Raw genomic sequence first — 20,616 nt, 5'->3', positions numbered from 1 at the left:
ATTTGTAAAAACCCTTTGGACTCTCCTTAATTCTATTTGCCAAAGCTATCTCATGTCCCCGTTTTGCCCTCCTGATTTCCCTCTTAAGTATACTCCTACTTTCTTTAAAATCTTCTAAGGATTCACTCGATCTATGCTTCCTTCTTTTTCTTAACCAAACCTTCAATTTCTTTAGTCACCCAGCATTCCTTATACCTACCAGCCTTCCCTTTCACCCTGACAGGAATATACTTTCTCTGGATTCTTGTTATCTCATTTCTGAAGGCTTCCCACTTTCCAGCCGTAGCTTTACCTGCAAACATCTGTCCCCAATCAGCTTTTAAAAGTTCTTGCCTAATACTGTCAAAATTGGTCTTTCTCCAATTTAGAACTTCAACTTTTAGATCTGGTCTATCCTTTTCCACATGGATTTTAGCCAGACTGACTGGTCTGAAAAGTAGAATGCTATGGAATCCAAGTGGCATGTTAGATACAAAATTGATGAGTGCCAGAAAGAAAATAGTGAATGTTGAGAGATATTTCTGTGACCGGAAGGCTTCTGAGAAGCGCGGAGGAACAGTGGGACTTTTTTTTTCATTCATTTAATGGGAGGTATGCACCACTGGTTGAGTATTCCCCATCCCTTGTGGTTTGAGATGATGCTGTCATCTTGAGCTGCTGTAGTCTATTTGGTCTCAGTACATCCACAATGCTCTATGGGTGGGATCTCTACATTTCTGACCCAATGATACTAAACAACAGGGATATATTTCCAAGTTAAGATGGTGAGTGGCTTTAAGAGGAACTTGCAAGTGATGGTGTTCCCATTTACCTGCTGCCCTTGTCCTCCTAGGATGTACTGATCATGGATTTGGGAGATGTGATCTAAGGAACCGTGATGAACAATGGACATGGAGTAAATGCATGTCCCATAGATCACTGAAGTTTACAGGACAGGTAGGTAAAGTAGTTACAAAGGTACATAGAATACTTGCCCTTTATTATCTGAGATACAGAAAATCAGAGCCAAGAGGTTGATGCTACAATTGTACAATGCATCAGGTGGGCCACAGCTACATACAGGTGCTGTCTACAGTTCTGATCATTAAATTACAGGGGGAGCTAAAGAGGACATGGAGGAGATATATGAAGGAGTTGCTAGGAATGGAGAATTTTAGCATGAGAAAAGATTGGACTAGAGGAGTGAATAAATTATGACTGATTTCCCTTTCTGCAGAGATCAATAACCAGGGGACATAGATTTAAAGTAATTGGCAGAAAAACTAAAGGGGAGTTGAAAACACAGTATTTTCCTTACAGAGAATGGTGGGTTCTAGATTGTACTGCCTTGCAGAAGGTAGAAGCAAAAACCCTCATTGCAGTTAAAAGTGCCTGAAAATGATCTTTAAGTGTACCTACCATTTACAGAGACCAGAAGATGGTGGAAACATGGCTTAGAAACCAGAAACCTCTGACAAAGAACAACTTACCATTTCCTGAAGTTTGAGAGTAGGGATTGAAAAAAACCATGCCACCAAAATCAGTTTAACAGCAAATCTTCTTCCTGATATTTCTGCAAAGTTGCTCCAACAATAAAAGTCACGATTTAAGAATTCCAGCTAAATCAACACTGGTGGTTGGACTGAAGTGCCCACAACAAGAAGGATACATGTTAATCTTCACTCTTTACATTTTGAAACCACATGCTCAGATACAGATAAGTGCCTTTATTAATGAGCTGCAGTTTTGCCCAATAATGAGCTCAGGGGTCACAGATCCCAATTGTTTTGAGTTCCACCCTCTAAAGGAAACATCTGGGATTAAAACAATGCGGCAGCTTGCACACATCCTTCTGTCAGTCACTTTGCAACGTTCCCACGGACAAAGGGGTGGAAATGATATGCTAAACTAACCTTCAATTTTTTCAGCCACTTTTTGAAGGACAAAGCTTTCTGACGCCAAATGGAATTTATTTAAAGCCTGGAATTTCTTTGTAATCTCGCCTTCTCACATGAGGTTAAATTTAACCCTCACCAACAGACAGGAGAAGGCAGGAGACACATTAAATCCAACAGGTGCCAAGCCCACTATCTATCTGCTCATGCTGTGGAGATGGGAATTAGGCAAACTTTAAAAGAAAAATATTGTGTAAATGGAAACGCTGGGGGCCAAGCAATCGCCTCCTCTTTTGCTGAGTTTAAGGTGATTAAGCCATCACTTCGTCTGGAAAGGGGCACTCCTCTGTGATATACCCTCAAGTGCATTGTACTGAGATTCCAGCAGTGAACATTGGCAACACAGCGACGATAGCTTGGCCTTGTTTGCAAAGACCACCCTTGTTAGTGACTTCCTGCATTTTACAGTTTTGCCAATTTAAGTCCTTAAGTGGGCAATTAATGCCAGTTGTGATGAAAGGTATATATACGTTTTGGATTTAGATTTCAAAATAGAGACTGATGGATGTGGTCAGTATTGTGATGGTAGTTTTTTTACCAGGTCAGAAAGTCATTGGACTTGGATGATCTCCGTGCTTCTGTTTCCCAGAATGAATGTGATTGTCATAAAAGAACTTGAGAGAATTCCTGTGCTGTTAATGGATAAAATGTTGAGAATGTTGGGTTTAAGACAGACAGGGTAAACGTGTTAAAGCAGAGTTTCATTTTTAAATCAGAATAGAAGGTCTCTGGTTAGAAGAACCTAGAGTTCAGTTCAGAAGGTAAAATAGCTTCTCCCAGCAGGAGAATCAAGTTAGGGATTCACTCATTCACCTCTACAGAAGTGACTTCTAGTCTATGCAACTTCCAAAACTGGAAGAGCTTGTGTAAAAGTCTTCGAGCTGTTTGAACTGAAAAGACTTATGCCAGTCAGAATTGTGAAACTTTCATGCCATCTAACTGGGAAAAGAACCACAAAATAAAAACTGGTCTCAGCCACCCAAGGGAAAAGGTCGGTTCAGTAAAGATTTAAGAGTTGTGATAGGAGTGAGATTTCTTTAGAATTGAGCATCTGTTGAGCATCTGTCACAGATAGTGTTAGGCACCAGGTTGAAGTTTGTTTTGATATTTGTGTTAAGATCTTTCTAACTTTCTAACATATAACTGTTTTTATTTCTTTCTTTTGAGTAACAAACTTATATTCTATAGTTAAAGAACATCTGTGCTCTCTTGCTCCAGTGACTATACACCAGGTTAACCAAAACCGAGAAAGTTAAATGTATGTACAGTATATTTCTATCAAGTCAGGTTTCACTCAAGGTCTGATTTGTCCAGTGTAACCATCAGTTGGCATCAGATCCAGTTAAGGGCCTACTCCTAGTACAAAGTGAAGACTGCAGATGGTGGAGATCAGAGTCGAGAGTGTGGTGCTGGAAAAGCACAGCAGGTCAGATAGCATTTGAGAAGCAGGAGAATTGACATTTCGGACATAAGCCCTTCATTAGGGCTTATGTCTGAAACATTGATTCTCCTGCCCCTCGGATGCTGCCTGACCTGCTGTGCTTTTCCAGCACCATACTCTCGACCCAGGTCCTACTCCTGCCAATGCCAGTTCCTTGGGTTTCCTGAGGCAAGATGCCCCATATCGGGTGGGGGGAGGGGGGAGCATGTGTAAGTGGCAGTCCTATCTTATCTTAATTAACGGCAATATGAAGGCACTCTATCCATCATTCCATTCAATGACTGGCAGAAAGGGGATATATGGATCTACAATGACAAGTCAATACAGATGGGGAAAAACTACTGGCTCATTTTTACACATTCATATTAAACATCCTATATCCTCCAAACTCTATTCAATTGAGTTCTTAAATCATAAGAACTTAAGAAGTAGTAGCAGGAGTAGGTCAACGAGCCCCTCAATCCTGTTGCAATTTCAGCAAGATCATGGGTGTTGTGATATTGGTCTTGATTCTATTTTCCTGCTTGTTCCTTAACTCCTGCATAGATCAAGAAACCGTCTATTTCTACCTTGAATGGTTTCAATGACTCAACTTCCCCTGCCTATCGAGGAGAATTCCAACAACTCATGACCCTTTGAGAGAAGAAATTTCTCATCATTCCTTCTTAAATGGTTGGTCCCTTGTCCTAAATCTGTACCTCCTAGTTCTAGATTCTCTCAGCACCAATCCTGTCAAAGCCCTGCAGAATGTTACGTGTTTTCATAAAACCATTTCTCATTCTTCTTATCTCCAATAGGTACAAGTACAAGCTGCTCTACCTCTCCGCATAAGTCAACCCACGTCTACTCCACGTTCACTTTATCCAAACCTTTTACTATTCTGTAAGTTTCAATCAGATCCCCTTCCCCCCATCTTTTAAACTCCATCGAGTACAGGGCCCAGAGTCCTTAACTGCTCCTCGTATGACAAACCCCTCATCCCTGGGATCATTTTTGTAAACCTCCTATGGTCTGTCCAATGCCAGCACATCCTTCCTTAGGTACAGACCCAAAATTGTTCACAATATTCTAAATGTGGTCTGACCAAAGCCTTCTACAGCCTCAGCAGTACATCTCTGCTTTTGTATTCTAGCCCTCTTGAAATGAATGCTAACATTACATTCCTGACTGCCAACTAAACCTACATGTTAACCTTAAAAGAATGCTGAACTAGGATTCCCAACTTTCTTTTTGTTCCAGATTTCCAAAGCTTTGCCCATTTAGGAAATAATCTATGCTTCTATTCTTCCTATCAAAGTTCATAACCTCACACTTTCCCACATTGTATTACATCTGCCACTTCTTTGACCCTGCTTCTTGCCTACGTCCTTCTGCAGACTCCCTGCATCCTCAACACTACTTCTCCTGCCACATCTTTATGTCATCTGTGAACTTAGCAACATTGCCTTCAGTTCCTTCACCAAGATCATTAATTTATAATGTGAATAGTTGTGATCCCAACATGAACCTCTGTGGAACTCCATGAGTTACCAGTTGCTATTCTGAAAAGACTCCTTTATTCCTGTTCTCTGCCATCTGTCAGTCAGCTAATCCTCTATCCATGCCAGTACCTTGCCCCTAACACCTTGGGCTCTTATCTTGTTTATCAGCCTCCTGTGTGGCACCTTGACAAGGGCCTAGAAATCCAAATAGTTCGTATCCACTGGCTCTCCTTTGCCTAACTTGCTCATTACACCCTTCTGAAACAGGGGTGTTACATTAGCCGTTTTCCAGTCATCTGGGATCATCCCTGACTCCATTGATTCCTGAAAGATCACCACCAATACGTTTCCAATCTCCTCAGTTATCTTCTTCACAGCTCTGGGATGTAATCCATCTGATCCAGGTGATTTATTGAACTTCAGACCTTTCAGCTTCACCAGCACCTTCTTCCTAGTGACGGCCACTATACTGACTCGCTTGAAGTTCTGATATGCTGCTGATGTCTTCCACTCTGAAGACTGATGCAAAGAACTAGTTAAGCCGAAGCGTATACCACCCAGACCCATACTCCTACACTTATCCCTTCACCTAACACTACGGACAATTTAGCATGGTCAATTCACCTAACCTCTCCACTCTCCAGTCTTCCACTCTGAAGACTGATGCAAAGAACTAGTTAAGTTCCTCCACCATTTCTCCATTCCCCATTAATATCTCTTCAGCATCGTTTTCCAGTGGTGTAATGACCACTCTGGCTCTCTCTTACCTTTCAGATATCTAAAAAAAACTCTTGCATTCTTCTTTTATATTACTAGCTAGCTTACTCTTATGTTCCATCTTCTCCCCCATTTTTTGCCTTTTTAGTTATCCTTTGCTGGTTTTTAAATGTTTCCTAATCCTTTTAGAGGTTTATAATATCATGACGGGCATGGATAGGTAAATAGCCAAGGTTTTCTCCTTGAGGTAGGGTACTCCGGAACTAGAGGTTTAGGGTGAGAGGGGAAAGATTTAAAAGGGACCAAAGGGGTAACTTTTTCATACAGAGGGTGGTGCGTTTATGGAATGAGCTGGCAGAGGAAGTGGTAAAGGTGGGTACAATTACAACATTTAAAAGGCATGTGGATGGGTATATGAATAGGAAGGGTTTAGAGGGTTATGGGCCAAGTGCTGGCAAATGGGACTAGATTAATTTATGATTTCTGGTTAGCATGGACAAGTTGGACCGAAGGGTCTGTTTCTATGCTACACATCTCTATAACATTATGACTCTCGTTTCTTACTGAACTTCACCAAATTGTATCCTTTTGCTTTTGCTTTGATGCCGTCCCTGTCTTCCCCGGTTAGCTACGGTTGTCGTTATCCTCCCCTTAATATGTTTGTACTTCCTTGGGATGAATTTCTGCTGTACCTCCCGAATTATCCACAGAAACCCACGCCATTGCTGTTCCACTGTCTTCCCCGCTACGTTCCCTTTCCAATCAACTCTGGCCAGCTCTTACCTTATGTCTTTATAGTTACCTTTACTCAATTGTAATATTGTTACGTCTGATTCAAGTTTCTCCTTCTCAAATTACAGGGTGAATTCTATCATATTACCATCACTGGCCCCGAGGGGTTCCTTCAACTTACGCTCTCTAATCAAGTCTGCCTCATTACACATCACCAAATTCGGAATTGCCTGTTCTCTACCACAAACTACTTCAAAAACCCATCTCACAGGAATTGCATAAATTTATTTTCTTGAAACCTGCCACCAATCTGATTTTCCCAGTCCACCTGCATATTGAAGTCTCCTTATTTTCTTCTCCATATCCTGACTACTGCCAGGAGGCCTGTACACAACTCCCATCAGGGCCTTTTTTCTTCACAGTTCCTCAACTCTACTCCACCTTTTATACCACAACAAAGGAATTTTTTTAACCATCTCCTTTCAAGCATAGCATGTCTTTTTGTCTCTTAAGTCTTCCTTCATAACTCAGTTATCCACAATATGATCAATTTTGAGTCTTCTCCACATTACCTTCAAGCACAAGTGTCAATTCTGTATCACCATGATTAGAAAATTTCTCAAAGTGTGGTCTGACCAGAGAGCTATATAGTTCAATAACCACTTCCTCTTACTGTAGTCCATTATTTTGGCCATGTCTTGTGAGGAAGGAAGTCTATTAACAGTCCTGAAACTGAGTCAATTTAACCACCTTGTTAAACTCCACTCTTTCAACACTCGGAGATGCCGGTGTTGGACTGGGGTGTACAAAGTTAAAAATCACACAACACCAGGTTATAGTCCAACAGGTTTAACTGGAAGCACACTAGCTTTCGGAGTGACGCTCCTTCAATCACCTGATGAAGGAGCGTCGCTCCGAAAGCTATTGTGCTTCCAATTAAACCTGTTGGACTATAACCTGGTGTTGTGTGATTTTTATCTTTCAACACTGCCCACTTTAATTCTTGTATGTGGTACATCTTTCCTGTATGCACCAATTGTATAATTTTTTCACTTAAATAATGTCTTGATGTTTTTACATCCAATGTTTCAAACAACGAGTACTTCAGTCAGAATTAAAAACACTATTAATGATGTAATTCATATCACTGCTCAACACCAAACAGTCATGGAGAGACCATCAACAAAATACTGTCAAAGTATTTTTACACAAGGTCAAAACTCTCTTTCCCAACGCACTGTGTGTTTATATCGCTAACCCAAACAGTTCAAGAAAACAGCAGCACAGCTCCACTTTCACAACAATAATTAGCAGCGGGCAATAAATAGAGGGAGGCATTGGCCTACTGGTATTATCATTAGGTTATTAATCCAGAAACTCAGGTAATGTTCTGGGGACCTGGGTTCAAAACCTGCCATGGCAAATGAATTTAATATTGAATTCAATTTTTTTAAAAATCTGGAATTAATAATCTACTAATGACTATGAAACCATTGTAGATTGTCGGAAAATCCCATCCGGTTCTCTAATCCGCCATCCTCACCTGGTCTGGCCTACATGTGACTCCAGACCTACAGCAAATTGGTTGACTCTCAGTTGCCCTCTGAAATAACCTAGAAAGCTATTCTGTTGTATCAATCGCTACAGTCTCAAAGAAATAAAACCAGATGGATCAACAGATCTCGATCTAGGCATCAGAAAGGACAACGGCAGAAACAGCTCTGTTGACCCTGCAAAGTCCTTCTTACTTACATCTGGGCGTTAGTGCCAAAATTGGGAGAGCTGTCTCACAGACTAGTCAAGCAACAGCCTGGCATAGTCATACTCACTGAATCATACCTTACAATGTCCCAGACACCACCATCACCATCCCTGGATATGTCCTGTCCCATTGGCAGGGCAGACCTGGCAGCACAGTGGTATACAGTCGGGAGGGAGGTGCCCTGGGAGTCCTCAACATTGACTCAAGACCCCGTGAAGTCTCATGGCTTCAAGTTAAACATGGGCAAGAAAACCTCCTGTTGATTACCACATACCATCCTCCCTCAGCTGATGAATCAATTCTCTTCCATGTTGAGCAACACTTGGAGAAGTACTGAGGGTGGCAAGGGCATAAAATATACTCTAGGTGGGGTTTTCAAATGTCTACCACCAAGAGCGGTTTGGCAGTAGCTGGTCAAGTCCTAAAGGACATGGCTGCTAGATTGGATCTGAAGCAGGGAGTGAAGACATTGAGAGGGGAAAAACATGCTTGAGGTTATCCTTACTAAGCTGTCCACTGCAGATGCATCTGACCATAACTGTATCAGTAAGAGTGACCATTGCACAGTCCCTGTGGAGGCAGAGTCCTGCTTTCTCAATGAAAATAACCTCCATCATATTGTGCGGCACTACCATTGTGCTAAATGGGACAGATCTTGTAACAGATCTAGCAACTCAAGACCGAGCATCCATGAGGTGCTGTGGGCCATCAACAGTAGCAGAATTGTACTCCAGCACAATCTGTAACCTCATGGCCCAGCATATCCCCCACCTCAGCAATCTTCAGGCAGAAGTGCCAAGCGGATGATCCATCTCGGCCTCCTCCAGTGGTCCCCTAGCTTTACAGATACAACTCATCTGCCAATTCGATTCACTCCATGTGATATCAAGGAATGGTTAGAGGCACTGGATACTGCAAAGGCTGTGGACCCTGACAATATTCCGGCAATAGTGCTGAAGACTTGCGCTCCAGAACTTGCTGCACCCCTAGCCAAGTTGTTCCAGTACAGTTACAATACTGGCATCTACCTGACAATGTTGAAAATTGCCCAAGTATATCCTGTACATAAAAAGCAAGACAAATCCAACCAGGCCAATTACTGCCCCGTCACTTGATTCTCAATCATCAGTAAAATGGTAGAAGATGTCATCAACATTGCGATCAAACAGTACCTGCTCAGCCATAACCTGCTCGGTGACGCACAGTTTGGGTTCTGCCAGGGCCACTCAGCTCCTGACCTCATTATGGCCTTTGGTTCAAACATGGACAAAAGAGCTGAATTCCAGAGTGAGGTGAGAGTGACAGCCCTTGACATCAAGGCTGCATTCGACTGGGTGTGGCAGCAAGGAGTCCTAGTGGAATTGGAATCAGTAGCTTTCAGGGAGCGAACTCTCCACTGGTTCGAGCCATATCTGGCACATAGGCAGATGGTTGTTGGAAAATTGTTATTTCAGCTCCAGGACATCTCTGGAGGAGTTCCTAGTGTACTAGACCTAACCATCTTCAGATGTTTCATCAATGGCCTTCCCTCCATTGAAAGATCAGAAATGGAGACATTCGCTGATGATTGCCCAGTGCTGATTGCACAGTGTTTAGCACAATTCACAACTCCTCAGATACTGATGCAGTCCATGTTCAAATGCACAAGATCTGGGAAAATATCCAGGCTTTGGCTGACAAGAGGCAAGTAACATTCGCACCACACAAATAGCAGATAATGAACGTCTCCAATAAGAGACAATGTAAACATCACTCCTTGACATTCAATGTTGTTACCATCACTGAATCCCCCGCTATCAATGTTCTGGGGGTTACCCCTGCCCAGAAACTCAACTGGACTCACCACATAAACACATTGGCTACAACAGCAGATGAGAGGTTAGGAATACTGTGGCAAGTAACTCACCTCCTGACTCCCCAAAGGCTTGTCCACTATCTACAAGGCACAAGTTAAGAGTGTGATGGAATACTCCCCACTTGCCTGGATGAGAGCAGCTCCAACAACACTCAAGAAGCTGGACACCATTCGGGACAAAGCAGCCGACTAGATTGGCACCACATCCACAAGCATTCATTCCTTCCACCACCAACTCTCAGTAGCAGCACTGCGTACTATCTACAAGATGCACTGCAAAAATTCACCAAAGATCCTCAGGCAGCACCTTCCAAACCCAAGACCATTTCCATCTAGAAGGACAAGGGCAGCAGATACAAGGGAATGCCACCATCTTCAAGTTGTCCTCCAAGCCACTCACCATCCTGACTTGGAAATATATTACTCTTGCTGGGTCAAAATTCTGGAGTTCCCTTCCTAATGGTATTGTAGTTCAATCCCAAGCAGATGGATTCCAGTTCAAAAAGGCAGCTTATCACTGTCTTCTCAAGGGCAAATAGGGACAGGCAATAAATGCTGGCCAGCTAGCAATGCTCACATCCCACAAAAATGAAGTTAAAAAATGCTATTTTAGACAGCTGTGCACCCATCACATGAACGAATGAAAAAAAGTGTCAGGGACATTACCTAAATCAAGGACTTTGAAGCAGGAGTAGCCCATTGACCCTTCAAGGATTATTAAGGATATTGATACTGGAAAGTGTAAAATTGCAGGATCTTAATTTAAGCAAGCCACTGGCAGCAACGATCAAAACAGGTTGATGTTAACCACACACTGCCCTCATGCCTCCATTTGCAAGTACAATGTTCAAGATTGATCCTACAGTCAAAAACATCCCAACTGAGTCCTGTATCTCAGATTGTGAGTAGCAAGCTGTGGAATAGTGTATGCACAATGTGACTGAACAGAATGCAGGAATTCTACACTCTAGACAAGAATAAAACGAAAATGTTCAAGAGGATATCCCAATGATTGGAATAATTTGGAAGATAAATGCTGAAAATGCCTCTCAGGGTTGTTCAAGAGGCATTATTAAAATTGAGAATCAACTGCTGGGGATCTCCAACCCCATCAGGGAAACATCACGTTTTAACCCAATAACCCTCCACCGTTCAAGGTTCACCTTCCAATACAAGCAAGAGCTCAGTGTTTTGGAGTAAGGAAGAAGAGCTGATTGGATGTCTTGACTGTTAAGTCTCTTGAGTAATGAGCAACAAACATTCAGGGTACGCAATGTGACTGATTTCTTCTATTGGGGTGACAAGTCTCAGAAGCAAGAATCTCTCCTTTTTGTTCAATCATCACCTCTGATAATCTTGTAGTTTTTGGCCACAGTAACTGCCAGGTACCAACAGATACCCAACTGCCCCCATTAAACCCTTGATGCTCTCATTGGTAGACCCTCATGATTTTACTTTACAAGAGAACTGATATGCATTGTTCCCTTCATTCTGTCACTCTGGTCTTCCCAATCACATTTTACAGGGATCATCAATCAGCAACTTACCTCTGGTTCCAACAATTGCTATCTCTTTTCTCAGGGATACTCCTGTTCTCCCAGGGAATTAGGAAATATTCCACTAAAAGATCCTGCCATAGAATCCTCACCAATGTATGCACTGTGGTTTTGAAACCAACAGAAAATTCAGAAAAGTAAAAAAATGGGAATGGGTTGACTGTGAACTCCAAACCAAGGAGTTCACAGGGCAAAACCTACTGTTGTCACTCGTGGTGAATTATTATGCAGGAATTGCATTCAGTCAGTGAGGTGCAAATGTAGACAAATCCACCAACTCTGCCAGAACGAAGTTCAGAAAGGTCAACTATTCCTCATCCCAAAACCAACTGAGTCCCCTGAGTGGCCAGTTAAAGAGAATGTAAGGGTTTCAGCCTGCCACTGCCTGCATGAACCCAGCTGTAATTGGGTCGGTTACCAAGCAGCTTGCCGAACAGGTCAACCTGGGTGGGCTACTTGTCTCTTTGGGACTGCACACGTTCTTTGATCAAAGACATTTTGCACCTGATCAAAGCACTGGAAGGAACGGGTGCTGATAAGTAACAACCCTACCCCTGCCTCCAATGTCCCACCATCTCCCCTGACCCCTGTGAAACTCCTTCCTCACCCTGTGGCCTGGATCCTCCGAATAACAGGATGTATCCTTCCAGCAGCTTCCTCAGTGGCTCCACTGAGGTCAAGAGCTGATGACCTCTAATTGGCTGGCAGCTCTGTATAGACCAGACTTTTACCTTTGAGGTCTTGATTCTCGGGGTAAGACCTGACACTGATTGATATGCGATTTGTTGGGCTTCCTGAAAAGAGGCAGTTCAGACGCACAATGCCACAGTGCCTGTCTTACATAGTTCAGCAAGAAAACCTCTGAGTTTTACTTGCTCTGAATTACTTGTTACCTTTTCTCTAATTCTCTGTAGTAGCTTTTTAAAAGGAGCATATTTCTATTTCTGGTACAAAGCCTGATTGCAGTCAGAAATTTTGAATCAGTATTGTGATCACTTCATTGCAAAAGCAGGAAAATAAATGAAAAGTGCATCAATTAGAGATCCCACAGACTGAAAGCTATTTTCTCCAACAGTCAATACAGCAGTCAGCTCACAATGGTTTACAACTGCTCCATTCTCCGAGCTGATGTGCTGTCTCTGGTCGGCCCTGGCAGACTACACAGAGCTCTTCATTGGGGTCACTCTCTCGCGTCGCCTGCACATTGGGCTGGATGAAGGAGCCTATTGATTCTCTGCCACTTTGGGAACATTCACTGTTAAAAATCTGGCATCCATTCTAATTGTCCCATTGTTGCTGTCTTGTTAGTCTCTGATTAAAGTTCACATTGGCAAATTTTACATCTTGTAACAGCTGCAGTACGTCGCCCACAACATTCCCAACAGCAGAAACACAGCAGAAAACCACATCAGAAAACCAAATTTCTCAGGAAAGGATTCAAATGCAGAGTGAGGCCAACCACCATGGGTTCCATCATGCAAAAGGAATCCTTCAAATGAACCAAATGTGTAGGACTCCAGAGTGCCAGCACTGCCCCCTCATAACCTTTTAACACCTCTTTTACTCACAGACCTTTGGGAAGAGGATTCAGCCCAGTTAAACGGCTGATGCATCAGTCATTCTGCAGCAGGGGGATATCATTAGTCCCACTCTCTCAGGATACCTTGGATGAAACCAAGACATGGCATGAATACAGGATAAAGCCCTGCCATGGGACTCATCCATTAAAGAGGCACTAACCACAGGTAAAATGGTCGGCAAAGCATTTCTTTATTAATGACATGAGGCATTTATTATATTCAATTGCTTGTGTGGGACAAGATCATGTCACCATCTCTTCTCTCAACAATAAGTAAATTAACATAAACTCAACTGGTGTCAGAGGGTAATGACGTCTGGCTTAGTGTAAACCTGGCTCTGTTAAGTTATGTAACTCCGTAACTGGAATAGTTTTCTTCCTAAATTGCGCAGCGCTGACCAAAACAAAGTTTTATATGCAGGGACTGACAGAAGTCCACAAGAGCAGCCATGGTTTATGAAAATCAGTAGCTCCCCTAGACTAATCCCAGTTGTACAGGTCACTGTTTTTTATTCTGAAAGCCAAGATGGCTTAATAAAGTAAAATACTGGCAGAGATGCAAAGTTTATGAACATATTGTCCTGCCAAGAGGTCTGTAAGCCTGTAGCCAAAGGGTGCGGTGTCTGACAGCCTCTCCCTTGACAGAAGCAGGAAGGAGATCTGTTCTTTGCATGTACATTAATGCTGCCATGTTGTTGTGCATGTCTCAACTGAGCCCAGAAAGACTCACTGTTACCCCGGACATTACTGAAGCAGGAGGCCTGTGTGCATTCTATCAGTGTGTTGTGTGAGTGCACATCATGTAACAGGCCAGAGACCTGGACTTTCAGTTCCAGCAACGCCAGTCTCAGCCTCTCCTGCAGCACTGAGTGAAGCTATAGGGGCAGCTTTTGGCGTGGAGACTGCCAATCACACCATCTCCCATTAATCTGCCATCCCCCTGCAAGCCCACTTTGTGGAATGGGCACAAGTCAGGCACATTATGCCATCCACACTCACCCCCCTCCTCCCAGTCCATGCCCAGCAGTTGGGCGACTCCTTGCCCCTTTAGTGGTACAGAAGGCAGACAAAGCACATGCTTTTGCCTTTTCCGGAGTTACAGGTTTTCTCAGGTGGCTAACCAATCACCAGAGGTTATAGCTTGTAGAACAACACTCTGCATCAAGCATGGTTAACCTGGAGATTCCCATGTCTACTGCCCAAGTTGCATAGCCATCAAATCCTGGAGTAGAACTCCATCCTGGAATTCCTGGCTCAGAGGCAGAGATGCTGCTCACGAGACCTCCCAGTGCGAGTTGACTGGGAGGAAAAGAAATAGATGGAAACAACAGGACAAAGCAAACTCTCAGCAATTCATTCAACATTAAATCTTACATCTGGCTGTACTGGAAAATGTCAGATACTTCTTCATCTGTTCACTGTGAGCGAGGCTGGAGTGGGTGAAAGTGCATTGCTGTGATATCAACCACTCCTTTGTATCCTCAGGCAGGACTCCCTTGTCTTTCTATTGGCATTTGAATGAACATTTCTTCATTCCCTGCAGACTGGAGGAGACATTGCCATATCTTGTAATTCTTAAAGTGGCACTACACTCTCTTTAAGGGGATACTGTGCTCACTTAAGGGGGCACTACACTCATTTAAAGTGGCACTGTGCTTCCCGTATGATAATGTGTTTAACAAACAAAATAATTCATTACAGCTGAAATTTAAGTTACACCCAAACAGTTTAAAAAGAAAATTTGATGATGTTCTATGAAACTTACATTTATATAGTACCTTTCACAGAAAATGCCCCCAAGAGAAAAACGGATGTAATGCCTCAACCAGCAGACCATGTGGACAAACGGCAAGTGGGAAATCCTGGCAAGTTCTGGAGAGTGAAATAGCAGTAAAGTCACAGAGCTGGTATTCCAGAGGACTTAATTAATGTTCTGCATGAAGTCACCCCATGGCAGCTGGTGGGACTTAGACTCACATCATAACATTTGGAACTGGAAGATAGTTTCACGGTAACCATTTCTAAGACTATCACTGACTGTCATAACAAGCCATCTGGTTCACTACTGCCCATTAACGAAGGAGATCTGCCTTCTTACTTGTGATTTCATATTCACAGCAATGTGGTAAACTCTTCACTGCTCTCTGAAATAGCCTAGTAAACTAATGAAGGATGGTCCTCATCCTTGCCAGCAATGCCCACATCCTAGAGAACATAGCTGAAGGGCCCATCATCATCTGTTGGCTGATGGCTGTGGAGCCAGATAGACTGCTGGATCATCAGGTGGAAACGTTTGAAGGAGAAGGGGGTGGGCGAGACAATGAAAGGAATCTATGCATAATGGGGATCTAACAGATATCAGACAGGACAGCACTGGGTGTCTCTGGGCACTGGAGTCCTGGCTAAAATGGGACTTTCAGAAAGGAGGAAACTGCTAAAGAATGTTTGGAAATCAAACAGAAATGCTGCTGGTTTTAGCAGAAGAAGCGAGAATAATACTGGGGCTATGAGCAACATGGTTACAATAGACGTAAGTGTTCTCAGAGAAGTCTGGATGACAGCAAAGATTAAAAGTGACGTTAATGTTGTCAAAGTCCTTCCAGACCATAGGGCTGTTCTTTCATTAGAGAGAGACAAGTGGTGCTGGTTTAGTCTGAGGGTCACCATGCCTCAGGCAAGAGGAGAAATGAAGAAGGAGAATCCTTCATTGATAGCAAAGATATAGGATTTCAGAACACTCTAAATAGACGAGAGAAGCTGGTATTGTGCTCCTTGCAGTGGAGAAGGGCAATTTAATACAGATATTCAAACTTGTGGGTTGCTTTGATTTTTTTCAACTGGTTTACTTTGTCTCCACTAGCAAGTGGATCAGACTGAGGCCAGGACTGAGTGTCACAGCCAGGGTTTACACAGTGAGTCTTAATGTCTGGAATGCACAGCTTAAAAGGATGGTGAACCAGTTCATAAAGAAGGATTACACCCGAAACATCGACTTCTCCACCTCCTGATGCTGTCTGGCTTGCTGTGTTGTCCCAGGAGAAAGTGAGGACTGCAGATGCAGGAGATCAGAGTGGAGAGTGTGGTGCTGGAAAAGCACAGCAGGTCAGACAGCATCCGAGGAGCAGGAGAATCGATGTTTCGGGCAGAAGCCCTTCTTCCAGCTTCCTGCCAGTCTATTTTGGATTCCAGCATCTGCATTTTTTTTGTCTCAAACCAGTTTCATTAGCATACAGAAAGGAATTTGGATAAGGGAGCAAATTGCAGGACTATGGGAAAAATGCACAGGAGGCATATTGTTGGGATTCATTAGCCAACTCTTTCACAGAGTCAAGATGTATTGGCACAATAGACCGTACGGCTTCCTGCTGCCCCATTTCATTCTATGGTGCTTATCTCTGGCTTGGTTTAGACTGAGAGGTCAAATGCTAAATGTAGAACTTAAAATATCTAAACAAATCTTTATGAATATTTCAACCAATTCCATTTAAGCCCAAAATTAAAAAAAAGAACAGCAGATGCTGGAAATCAGAAACAAGAACAGAAATGGCTGGAAGATAACAGCAGGTCTGACAGCATCTGTGGAGAGAAATCAGAGTTAATGTTTCGGGTCCATTGACCGTTCTTCAGAACTGATGGTGACTAGGGAAAAGTTGGTTTTTATGCAGATTATAGGAACTAAGGAGTAAATGATAGGTAAGGATAGAGCCCAGAGAGAGAGAAGAACAGTTGGACGGATAAAGGAGCGGATAATGGTCAGTTTAGGAGAATGACTAATGGGGGACAATGAGTGACTAACAATGGGTTGTGTGTAATAGCTGACTATGTGACAACAAGGCCTGCTGTGTGGGGGTTGGGGTAAGGACATGGGAGAAAGTGCCTCAAGACCCAAAATTACTGGACTCGAGAGTCCAGAAGGAGGTAGAGTTCCCAAATGGAAACTGAGGTGCTGTTCTTCCAGCTTGCACTGAGCTTTGGTGGAGCACTACAGCAAGCCTGAGACCGAGGTGTTGGCCAGGGAACAAGGTGGGGTGTTGGAGGCAATTAGAAGCTCAGGGTCTGTTTTTTTGCAGACAGAATGTAGATGTTCTGCAAAGCAGTCACCCAGTCTCCGCTTCGTTTCCCCAGAGCAGAGGAGACCACATTGTGAGCAGTGAATGTTGCCAACTAGATTGTGAGAAGTGCAGGTAAATCGCAGCTGCACCTGGAATGTCTTTGGGGCCTTGGAAACTAAAGAGGGAGGAAATAAACCGGTGGGTGTTACACCTTCTGCAGTTGCAGGGAAAGGTGGGGTGCAGCTGTGGGGAGAGGGTTGGGAGTGAAAGAAGAGTGAACCAGGCTGTCCCAGATGGAACGGTCCCTGAGGAAGGCTGACAAGGGAGGGGAAGGGAGTATGTGCCTGGTGGTGGCATCCCACTGGAGGTGACGGGAATGGCGCTAATGATCCTCTGGATGTGGATGCTGGTGGGATGTTAGGTAAGGACAAGGGGACCCTATCGCTGTTGTGGGAGAGAAGAGAATGGGGTGAGGGCCAAAGACCAGGAGATAGGTTGGACCCAGCTGAGTGCCCTGTCAACTATGGTGCTGGGGAATCCTTACTTGGGAAGAAATGGGCATCTCGGAGGCCCCCTTGTTAACGTTGGCATTTTCAGAACAGATGCAATGGAGATGGAGCTGCTGGGAGAACAGAATACAGTCTTTACAGGAAACAGGGTTTGAGGACGCATAGTCAAGGTAAATGTGGGAGTCCGTTGGTTTGCAGTGGGTATTGGTGGCTAGTCCATCCTCAGAGATGGAAACAGAGATGTGAAGGAAGGGAGGGAAGGAGTCAGAGATGGACCAGGTGAGGGTGACAGCGGGGTAGAAACTGGAAACAAAATCCACTTTGAACAACTTCTCTTTTAACTCCTCTCACTTTCTTCAGGTCAGAGGGGTGGCCATGGGCACCCACATGGATCCCAGTTATGTCTGTCCCTTTGTGGGATATGTGGGACTTTCCTTGTTCCAAACCTACTCTGGCCTTCACCCACAACTCTTTCGCTGATATATCGATGGCATCATTGGTGCTGCTTCCCTCTCTCCTCTGGCATTGGAAACGTTTATCAGAAAAAAAAACCTTCTGATTTCTCTCCACAGATACTGCCAGGCCGAATGAGATTTTCCAGCAATTTCTGTTTTTGTTCCATTTAAACCCAGACTGAGAAGTCAATTTAGCCACATTATTGGGCAAATTGGTGACTTCAACTCTTTTGTATAATGCAGATACAGAGGCCAGAAGTTACCTCTGACCCTGAATGGGGAGTGAAAGATCGATGCTGCACAGTAGGGGAACAGAAACTGTTCATCTGGAGTATCGCTCAAAAAGCGATTCACCACAGGAGAAATTTGCCCTTTGGTGGGCTCCCACTGCACATTGTCTCTGCACCACACTCCCCCCCCCCCCCCAATCCCCCCCCAAACCGCCCATCCCCCACTTCCAGTTCTCTGTAGTTTTTAATAAATTGCTCTATTCATTCCACAAAAGCCTGCTGAGTGCTCCTGCATAATGCACTGGCCAGCCCCAAAGTTGAATGTGTGGCCTCATTGCCCTTCCCTCCAAACTCTCTACTCACTGCTTTTTGTTACTCACAGACCTCAGTGCAAAGGTGAGAGCTCACCATCTGCTATTTCTTCTTGTCCCATGCTTGTCCTCTGTCCTGCCACATACAATATCAGTGACACTATACCCAAGTCAAACCAGTCAGGGACACCAGATAAAGTACTGACTCAATGAGGGCACCTGTTACGTTAACTGGTTCCAAACTTGAAGATTGCAGCAGGAGAGAAAGCAGATAGGCATAATGTTACAGCTCAGGAAACACATTAAACTGCACCTAAAGGTGTGAAGAATCATGATTTCAACTCACCTGATAAAGGAGCAGCGCTCCAAAAGCTAGGGCTTCCAAATAAACCTGTTGGACTAAAACCTGGTGCTATGTAATTTGTAATTTTGTACACCCCAGTCCAACACCGGCTCCTCCAAATCATGATTTCAACTCATTGAGGGATGATGAAGGACAATTGTGTTGGGTGTGGTCAGTGCATGAGGAATCCTACATGTTAATAAATGCGAATTATTCATTGAGCCAAAGTAAAGCCAATGTCACTGTAACAATTGAGGCTTAATTTGCAATTCCTATATACAGAGAACAGAGCTTACTCCTTTTCCTGTAATGTGCAATATAGTACACACATACTATATTGTATAAGGTATTGTAAAATGAATCCTGACATGTTTCTTGTAATTGGGAGCCTGGCGTGTTTCTAATGAGGTTTTACAAATCCTTATCCAAACTGGGGGCAAATCAAGGATAAAGTTTGTGAACCCTTATAAGAAACATTCCAGAGACCCCATTTACAATATCTAGACCAGAAACACACTACAATCTACAATATCTAGACCAGAAACACACAAGGAATAACACAACAATTTCCTCTAACAGTCACACCAGAACTTCACTTTTATTTTGTATTTTGGTATTTTATCATGACCAGAGTTTTTCCCATCTGACGTTTCTAACAGTTTAATTAGGAATTTTACGCTTTATAGTGAACTGTACCCCATACATTCGACCTTTCCATCTCTCGTCTCCCTGCCTGGGTCTCAGGATAAGTTCACCCTGATTCCTCTGGAGCCAGGCTCCCAACCGTGTGCATTGACCCTTCACCCCCTCTGATCACTGACGGGTCTTTGAAGGATATATTCCATACCTCAGAAGGCAGGTCCCAGTGACCCAGGAACAGCTCCAGCAGAGCCCTTTCCCCAGGCTTGCATATACTGAGAGATCGGTCAGTTCAAATCCCGGAGCTGCTCCTCGTATTGAAAGGACAGCCAGTGTTCAGTTTACTTTGAATCATGTCCTGTTGTAAACTTGCCGCTGCATTCGGTCTGACTGTCGGAAGAAAACTGGCAGTTTCGGCGTAGAGTTCCCAGAGAGGGAGGGAGAGTACAGGGAACGCCCAGATGTGGGTGTTTGCTGATCCCTGCAGGAAGAGAGTGAGATTTTATTGCACTGACTTAACTCATCTTCATTATTAGCAAATGTTATTTCAGAACTCCCTCACATTTTAAATTCAGCCTCAGCTGGAATACTGGGTCCAGTTCTGAAGAAAGTACTTCAGTTAGGCATTAGAAACGATTCACCAGAATGGTTCCCAGGGATGAGGAATTTCAGATATGAAGAGAGACTGAAGAGGTTGGGTCTGTTTTTCTTGGAGGAGTGAGATCTGATAGAGCTGTTCATAACCATGAGATGTAATCTTGACAGGGTAAGTGGGGAGAAACTGTTTCTACTCAGGAAAGGACAGAATGTGAGAGGGCACAGATTTAAAGTAAATGACATAAAGAAAAACCATTTCAGGAAAAGCTTTATCACAGAGTGGGTGGGTTAGGGATATAAAGCCAGCATGCATGGAGGTAGGTCCAGTAGAAACATTCAAAATGGGATTTTATTCGAAAAGGTGAAATGTGCAGGATTAAGGGGAGAAAGCAGGAGGGTGGCACTGGCTGAAATGCCCATTTG

General features: G+C 43.6%; 1 protein-coding gene across 2 annotated transcripts in view; it reads right to left on the bottom strand.

Moving 5' to 3' along the window:
* Nucleotides 1–20,104, bottom strand: part of kank3 (KN motif and ankyrin repeat domains 3) — a 58,565-nt gene extending 38,461 nt beyond the window's left edge. Inside the window, exon 1 of one of the 2 annotated variants that reach the window (XM_043721064.1) lies at nucleotides 19,805–20,104. The gene's annotated coding sequence lies outside the window, so the exon portion shown is untranslated. Of the gene's footprint in view, nucleotides 1–1,469; nucleotides 1,555–19,804 lie in introns of those variants that run through there. The other variant, XM_043721065.1, reaches the window with a different exon arrangement.
* Nucleotides 20,105–20,616: the final 512 nt, after the last annotated feature.

The sequence above is a fragment of the Chiloscyllium plagiosum genome, chromosome 31 (assembly GCF_004010195.1).
Source record: "Chiloscyllium plagiosum isolate BGI_BamShark_2017 chromosome 31, ASM401019v2, whole genome shotgun sequence".
Classification (NCBI taxonomy): domain Eukaryota; kingdom Metazoa; phylum Chordata; class Chondrichthyes; order Orectolobiformes; family Hemiscylliidae; genus Chiloscyllium; species Chiloscyllium plagiosum.
The sequence above is the reverse complement of the archived record's forward strand: the minus strand, read 5'-3'. Positions and strand labels throughout refer to the sequence as shown.